Genomic DNA, 9,562 nt, shown 5'->3' on the forward strand with positions numbered 1-9,562 from the left:
AACCTTATCTCAATGGCCTCTTTGCTTCTGCCTCCTTTCTGTTCTTACCCTCAGATACCTCCCTTCTTCACTCATTTTTCTGTGCTCGCATAACATTCCCCCTACATCTTTTCATCAGTTGTAACTCTTCCTATGGCAACTAAGAAAATCCAATCCAAATGACTTAATCAAAAGAAAACTAGTGCTCATACAACTGAAAATGGCAGGGCTAGGACTGGCTTCAGGCATAGGGTTCAGATGACTTCATGAAGACCCAGTTTCTCTCTCCATCTATTAATTATGCATTCCACTATGGTGTCTGCATTCTCTGACAGACTCTCCCCTCGAAGTTGTATAATGTCTGGAGCATCTCCAGTTTATAGTCTTCTACATACAAGTCCTAGATGAAAGAATCTTCTCCCTCAATAGCTTCATTAAAAATCCCAGAGTTGAGCCTTCCTAGCTCTGACTTGAACTTGGTGCATACTCATGTACAAATCACTGTGCCCAGGGGGCGAAATACACTATTAGAATTGGACCAAGTTACCCCAATGCTGGGACTCAGTATCATCAGCTAAACTCCAAGCACTCACGCTAAACGCTGAATAAAGGTGGTTTCCCTAAACAAAATCAGGGCATTCTTGATTCAAAAAGTGTGTATGAATGTAGACTGACAAAAACAACAAACAACCACTACAATCCTAAACTTGCTTTCTGCTTTTCTCATCTTCTCTGTGACATTCGTATCCCACCTGAGCCCGATATTCTTTTTCTTCTCTTCCCTCCTCTACTGATATCTCCATTGATATCTTAGTATCTACCTCAGACACACATTAGTCCCATTTTTGTCCCTGGCTTTTCTCTGCCTCTTCAGCAATTTCCCTCTTTCAGCCATCCCCCAATTTCTACCTGGATTTTAACTTCCCGTCATTATCTTCAAGACTTGGAGTACCTGCTGGTAAGAATCCTCAAACCAGAACAGTAACATCTGCTGGAACTGTTTGCTTTCCTCAGTGACCACAGACTCTCCCTCATTTTTCATCAGCATTTTCCTTCTGTTTCTATAACCCCATCAAAACCAAATATACCCAGGCTTCCCCATCCATCTTAAGAAACAAGACAAAACCACTTTCATTTAGCCTTGGCAGCATGCCCGCCTCCACCTTTCTCCTTCCTGTTCCCTGTCCCCTCCCCGCCATCAAACTATCACTCCATCTCAACCCTCCCCTCCAGGCTTAAGTTCTCTGAACTTGTCTCTGCTTTCTTTCACCAAACTCATTTCTTACATCCCTGCAGTTCTGTTTCTGGGGCTGTCCCCTTTCACCGCCTTCCCAAAGATTTCCTCATAGTCAAAATATTTAAGTCCTCTCTCTTTCTCACCTTCCACATCCAAATTGTCCTCAAAACCTTCCAAATAGACCCTGCAAGTGTCCCCTCACTCCATCTCTTCCTTTCTATTCCTTTGCTTCTGACAGATTGGGAATTCTCTTGCAGTTCCTCTCCTCCCTTGGTTCCCTCGCTCCATCCAGACTCCCCATCCTTCCACGTCCTTCAAGCCAATGCTCACAGCGAGTTTATGACTCTCCTACTTTAAGAAATGTTCCTGGCAAGCCAAAATTCTTATGCTCCAGCTTGAAATGCAAGGCTGCCCATCCTGCATCCTCACCTGCCCTCACAATCCTAGAGATGCTCTGTACTGCAGCTGCACCTCCCTGCCTGTGCTCACACAATCCTTCCACCTTCCCCTGCTGGTACAACTAGGAAATCCCTATGCTTTCCTCAAGGCTCTCACCAGCCACCTCCAAGTCTGACACTAATTTGGCTCCTCTCAAGCAGGCTCCCTCTCCCCACCTTGAAGCGGAATTCACCCCTTTGTGACTGTGCTCCTCAAACAACACTAAGAATAACTGTTTGCTTGTGATTGTCTTAAAGCACCAGAACCTGAGAGCTGCCTCCATGCATATCTGTCTCCAAGCCTCGCACAGTGCCTGGCACACACAGCAAGTGAGATCTTCACCACCCCTCTCTCCACACCCGAAGCTTCATCTGCTCTACATCTCTTCCATTCCCCAAATTATTGCCTCTCCAGTGTTGTTTCTGATCCTTTGATGTGACCCACTAAGAGCCAACATCCACAAAGCCTTCACACTTCTTTCTAGATATCATTATCCTAGAAAATCAAATCTGCTCCTAAGCAGTCACTTCCAGGCTTTGCTCCATGTCCTTTCTTCACATCAGTCCTACTTCCTCCACCTGTGCACAATTTCATTCATCTAACAAGCACTCATTGGTTCTTCCACATTGTTTATGTAATGAATATCTATTGTCCCTGGGGATCTTGCCATCATATGGAACATTACATCTTTCCCTCATGGTCCCCCACACTGACTGCCCACTGTCCTTGTTGACTGGACATAACCAGGTAGGTCACTTTTCACTATTCCTATCATCCTACTTTTTGTTTGTTTGTTTACAACCATCTCTTCAAGGTCTCTCTCCCTCTGCATGTGCATTGCTAAGTATGTGATTTATTCTTTGACCCTCAGTCATATGTAAACTAAGGCCAGGGTGACTGTGTAATTTAACAACCAAACAGGATACTTGGGCAGTGAACAAGGGAGCTATTAATAGTTTTGCCTGGGCAGTAAGTATAAACTGGGACTTTCTTCGACCAGTCAACACATCTGGCTTTCCTAACAGCGGCCTTATTACTTGAATTTTTATCCAGTAGGATCCAACACTTTAAATGCTACCACCGTGGCGTGATGTGGCCAGCATCATCTTCTTACCCTTCATTCCAGCCTCAATACTCTTTAGTAATTTCCATTGCTTTTAGCATCAAATTCATACTCTTCCTCCTGGAGTTTGCCACAAGCATGTCAGACCCAAAGTCTTTGTTTGATCTGCTGTCAAGAAAATACTGGCAACTTCTGTCCTTTTCTCTCTCTCTCTCGCTGAAAGATTTCCATCCAGTCCTCACCTGTAGGAATTACCTCCTCTTCATAGTTCAGATTTTCCTTCTCTTTCCAGTTAAAACCCACCTTGAAGCTCACCTTCACCAGGAATTCTACCATGATGGTAAAGAATCTGGAGAGGAAGTGTTCTTATCCAAAGCCAAATATCGACCTGCCCCATTTATTTCCATTCTGCATTATCTATAAAAAAGAGACAGAGTAAATGAAGGGGGGAAATGTTAGTGTTCATCTACACCTCTTTTTTATATTTTAGTCTTGCAGGTACAATTCGTGCCTTCTGCATGTTTCAAGCACCAGCATCTGGATTAGCATATGGGTATTTTGAGAATAACAGTATCAAGGATGTTGATGGGCTTTCAAGTAATTAATGCATGTTTGAGGATAGCTTCTGCAGGTTTCAAAGCAAAGTTGCCCAAAATGGCACCTAAGGGCTCAGAGCTGCCAGAAAATATTGGTATTTTCTACTCCAGCAGGATTTTTAAATTTAACAAGTGTTCTTAATGCTAAGAGTCTAAGCATCTTTGGAGCTAGGTGCCCATTCGAATATGTGCCTATGCATCACTCACATTCCAACAGAAGCTGCTCCCTCTTCTGGTCAACACCGAGGGAGAGTGCAGAGGGAAGAGAGACTCCTCCTTTGCTCTGAGCGTGCAGAGGTGCAGTGTGAGAAAGACAGATTGTCCTGCTTTGGAAGACAATCGCAAAGATGAGATAGGCTCATCTTCAACTCAATTATCACATTTGGTTTAATCAGCTTTTTGAGACTTTCATTTTAACCAGAGTCCGAAAATGCCCATTGTCATTCTCAGCAACTCCAAGAGTGAAAACAATCATTTCCTTTCTCCTAAAGACTGCAGCCCTGCCAGACCACTGTATCAGTGCAGTTCTCTCACCCGCCCTGCGCCCCGACAGCTCCACACCGGGGAGCCTTGCCAAGCTGAAAAGGAAGGAGACGGCAGTTCGGGTCATTAGAATGAGTTGCCAAAAAGTGCTCAGAAAATGAACAATTAATTTCGGCTGTCAAAACAGATACTAGAGGAGCCCAGCTAGATTTCAAGCATTTTTTTCTCTACCAGCAAATCCAAGGCTTTGTTGGTGATAAGAGATGGAGCAGATTCTGAGGATGTTTGTGAGACAGCATTACACACTGGTTGAGACCACCGTGGGCTTTGGGATCAAATTGCCTGCTGTGGGTCCCATCTTTGCCTTGTTCTGGCTATGGCCATGGGTATTTTCTTTAACCTCTCTGAGCCTAGTTTTCTTATCTGTAAATTAGGGATAATACAAGGAGAGAGGAAGAAATGGGGGAGGCTGTGCTGGATGCAGGAAATGCACCTAGTATTGTAAGAAGTGAATACATGGTTGGCATTTTTTATTATTATGGATGGTGGTGATATTTTCCTGCAAAACCTCCTGCTTGTCTTGGAAGTTGATAAGTTAAATCTGCTTGTTTGAACCTTCTTCCTGGATGGCTAGTACCTTGCCCAGATTTCAGAAATTTTTCTGAAGATCAGTTCCTTTGGGGGAATGCTTACTGGTAAGCCACAATTTATTGACTCAGTAAAAATGTTCCCCATGAATGTAAAACCTCAAAGTAAAGAGAAATATATTTTGTTGTTGTTCTCCCCTGGTTAGGCTGCAGTGTAGATGACACATACATAAGTAAAATGGAATTTGTAAAGCAAGAAGCAGAGTATTTTGAAAAATTAAAAGTTTCTTATAAATCTTTAAGAAAATGCATCTGTGTCAACACAGTAAAAATAATATCCCACCCTACTGGTTTTCATCTTCTAGCCCTGCTTAAGCATTAACTCATTAACCCCTTCCACCACTATTCAGTGGTTAGCTACTGCTCTTCAAGGGGTGGAAATGAACACTCTACCCTCATCTCCCACGACATGAGTTTCCCCCCACCATGGGTCACAGTTTTCCAGATAACTCAAGAAAGTAATATCTTAAAAGCACATTGTACAATGACATTTAATAAAATTAAGAATAAATCATCTTCGTAGTTGAGAAAAGTGGGAGTATTTTTTCTGGTTTGTAAAAAAAAAAAAAAAAAAAAGCCTCACCCTACATTGCTGGCTCCTCTTTCTTTCTCTATTCCCACTGACATGTCCCATACCACTCTTCTTAACAACTGTGGAGTCTGGTAATCCATACTAATGCCTATTGTCTTACAGACTACTAGTATCTTCCCCATATCCATTATCCCTTCTCCCATGGTTACAGAACTTCGGTTTTATTTGTGGCAATAATGTTCTCAGGTAAAAGACTACATTTCCCATCATCCTTTGTAGTCAGGTTTGGGGAGGCACATGACTAAGTTTTAGCCAATGAGATGGAAGTGAAAGTGTCAGGTGAGATTTCCAGAAAGACTTCTTATAGGTGGCTGACTGTGCTGAGATGAGGGTAACCCCTTTTTGCCTTTCCCTCTTCTCTGTCTTGCTCACTGGAAGGTAGATGTGATGACCAGAGCTCCAGCAGCTATTTTGAACTACGTGGCAAACTTGAGGATAAAAATCATACTTTTAAATGACTTTTTAAATTCTCTGATGAGAAATCACCGTAAGCAAAACTGAAATGCCAAACTCCAGGTTTTGTTTTTGTTTCTGTTTCTTACCAGAGAGAAATAAACTACAGCTGCTCCTCAACTTGTGATGGGGGTTATGTCCTGATAAATAATCCATCCTAAGTTAAAAAATAGCATAAATTGAAAGTGTATTTAGTACCCCAAACTAGTACCCCAAAATGTATTTAGTACCCTGTAAGGTCAAAAAAATTCTAACTTGAAAACATCGTAAGTCATGGACTGTCTGTATTCTTGTTTAAGCCACTGTTGTTTGGGGTTTTAGGCAGATGAACCTAATATTAATTGACACGTCTACTTTTTCCTTCTTTTTTTTTTTTTTTTCTGGCCCCAAAACAAATTCTTGCATTGGTTCGTTTGATTATCTGTTCTCAGAGTTCATTCTACCAAGCAGGGTTGACACAATGCCCCCTCCATAATTTTTAACATAGTTTTCTAAAATATAGAGTCCAGGTGAGTTTGCTCATTAGGGTTAATAAGATATATGCCAATATTCTGATTCTCCAAAGGCATACATAGTTCATTTCAGATAGAGAAAAAACTAATTTTGTGATGACATGTTGCACACTAAGCTTGGCAACCTATCTTACCAATGTGAGAAATTAACAGTGAGGGTGAATGGCTCACTAAGGACTCAAGGAAATGTCACTTTTGTACAGAGGAGATCTGCTTCCTCTTCTTTAGCATATTATTTGAATATCTAATGCTATTTACCACATTGGGCAATGATTTTAGCAAATCTTCTCTTTTACAGAGATGTTTATATTTAAGTCTATATCCTTAGTGCTAAGCACAACACCTGCCAAATGGTAGATGCACAAAAAATATTCACAACTATTTAATAAATTATGTCCTTTATTAGAGGCCTCATTATTAGAGGAACTATCATTCCTATCACCAGTCAAAAATGATGTAGCTTTCAAAAAATCTATCAAAAAATATATAATAATTATGATGGTAATAATAATTACAGAGCACTTTTTCTTTTCTTTTTGTTTTTTTTGTTTTGTTTTGTTTTGTTTTGTTTGTTTGAGGCAGCGTCTCACTCTGTCACCCTGGAGTGGTACAATCTTGGCTCACTGCAAACTCTGCCTCCCAGACTCAAGCAATCACCAGAGCACTTTCTATATGGATTTTTTTCCTCAGTATACATGGGGGATTGGTTCCAGGACCTCCTTCAGATGCCAAAATCCTCCATGCTCAAGTCCCTGATATTAAATGGCATTGAATTTGCATATAACCTACGCATATCTTCCTGTAATTTAAATCATCTCTAGATTACAATGTAAATGGCATGTAAATAGTTGTTACACTGTATTGTTTAGGGAATATGACAAGCAAAAAGTCTGTACATGTTGAGTACAGACACTTTTTTTTCCTCAAATATTTTTCATCCAGAGTTAGTTGAATCCACAGGTGTAGAACACCCAGATACAGAGGGCCAGGACAAACTGTACTAGGTCATTTATTAAGATTGAAAAAACTCTGAGAGAGATTTATGTATTGTGTGTGTTTAGTTCTACATTATGTCTACAGCTACATTCCATGCCCAAGCCACACAGCATCAAAAAAGAAGCCATTTAATTTGGTGCTGTGATACCGAAAGCCCCTCCTCTCCTCTCCACCCACCCCTGCCATATCCAGAACCTGAACTGACTTCTGAATGCCTTGTTGAGTGTACTTTTTGGAAGAAATGCTTTGACCTATGATCTACCTTTCTGAAGCAAAATAACATATGAAGATATAGGGCACTCAAAGTGTGGTCCATGAAAGAAACTCAACTGATAACATTCATACAAATTTCCATCTTCTCCATCTGTAGAAAAAGACCAATGTGTTAAATAACAAATAATGCAGACTATTTTAGGTGTAGGGGAAAAGATACACAGAAGACAGATCTGCCTACAGCTGCAGACCTACCAATAGACAACCCAAATTCAGACATGTGGGATAATCTGGAGGAATTCTAAGATACAGTGGCTGTTCAGAGCATGCCTCAAAGGGGTCTCTAATCACAACGCTGGCCCATTGTTTAGCCCAAGGTACTCTCACTGCTGACTAGAGAACAGCAGCTATCTATGTGCCGGCTAAGAAGCCACTTTCCAATTAACAAAAGTAAACTTCTAAAAAACAGAAAATTGTTTTTTAATAAAACTATTATCTAGGAAATCGTTTTAGGAAAAATCATTTGTTCCGTGCAATGGGAGGGGTTAATGGCCACTAACAACTCGTTCCCAACAAACTTCAGGAGTCAGGCTTTAGTAAAAGACAAAGCATGGAATGAATACATACAGTTTTGTTTAAGCCTAAACCAAACATACTTATAAGAATAATGTTGTTGTTTGTTCTAGATAGCAATTGTAAAGTCAGAAAAATGAAAAGTGCTTTCTTATGTGAATAAAGCATGAATGGAGCCCTCTAACCAAGGGATTTGAACAACTCTAAATCTTCTACCATGATTTGAATGCTGTTGGCGTCTGATAAACATTAGCCACTAGTAAGGGCAAAAATAATCATACAACTCAGAGGCTAATTATTTCTGTAGTTTTCTCAGCTTGTCAGATATTTTAGGGATAAAACTGGAAACACGGGAAGTTCCAAAACTGAGACCGAACCTCTGAGACTTTTAAGACTATCTTGACAAAGACAGGTAAATATTCCCCATGTAGATTACTAGACTGGTTTTAAAGGAAAGGAGTGATGATATTTTGAAGTCCAAGTACCCTTTTCTTCCAACAAATTAGAGCCCATCATTTTCCTGGAACTTTCAAAAGAACGTTAACAAAGTAGGAATCAAATCGCTTTTTTTTTTTTTTTTTTTAAGTTTAGGGCACAACTGGATGGCATAAGTCATTTGGTTTTCCCAAGTAAATCACGAAGTCTTCTGAATAGAAAAGAGATGTAGAGACACATGAGATGTGCCCTTTTCCAACAAGGGGTCACCAAACGAAGCTGTGGATGGCTGAATCTCAGCATCATGGATATGTTTCCTTTAGTCATTGACCTAGTTTAAGAGTAAATACTCCTGTTATGCTTGTTTTAAAATTTCTTGACATGTCTTGTTGGTTTTTATCTGTTTTCAGGGGAAACGATAATATGAACTAGTTTCACATTCCTGTTACTAAGTAATTATCATGATTAAGATCTCCCACTATTTTTCAGAGGTTAAAAAATAATCACTTGGAAATGTGAATTTTCAAAAAGAAAGTTGAGTGAAGAAGTTCTAATTTTCACTCATGTGATCATTCTCAGACACATCTGGTATACCTATTCGCAGATGACACCAATATATAATAAGTATAATAAGTATTTATTAAATTCTGTCTTAACAAACATGTTATATTCCTAATAAGTCTGAACTTCTTAGAAGGGTCAGCATTGTACCTGTTTTGAACATCAGAATGGTATAGAGAACCCATGGCTATAAATGTTACCCTTCTCCTCATCCCTCAATCCCTAATCCTATTATCCTCCTTCCTCAATAGTTATAGGGGACAAGGGCGAATTAAGCTTTGACAGAATTTGTAAGTTAGAAAGCAGAGGAGTAAGTCATAAAAGCAGAACTTATGTCGAAGGAACAGCTTGCCTGTATGAGTCTGGAAAGACTTAGAAGTTCAGGTTCAATTTTGAATTTTCTTTCTCTCTAGTTCTATATGTAGTTTCCCAAAACCTCAAACAGTGCCTGCTAGACCATGGTAACTCACTAAATAACAGCTGAATGACAGCAGATGAGAATACACTCTAGATTCTACCAGATTAAGTTCTATCTCTTCCCAGGCAAGTGATTGAACCTCTCTAACTCCCAATTTTTTCATCTGTAAAGCAAAGTAATAACAAATAGAGTTGTTGCAAAAATTACCTAATACAATTATAGTAGTAATAATATTCCGGTGAACTCTTCAAGCATAGGGACCAGTTTTTCATTAACACATATTAGTATTGTGACCAGAGAACTAGACAAGGAATAAGGGATGTATGGTTTCCATTAGATGTCATTTTAACATCTGTAAGAGTTGTA

Source organism: Chlorocebus sabaeus, chromosome 8 (genome assembly GCF_047675955.1).
Source record: "Chlorocebus sabaeus isolate Y175 chromosome 8, mChlSab1.0.hap1, whole genome shotgun sequence".
Classification (NCBI taxonomy): Eukaryota; Metazoa; Chordata; class Mammalia; order Primates; family Cercopithecidae; genus Chlorocebus; species Chlorocebus sabaeus.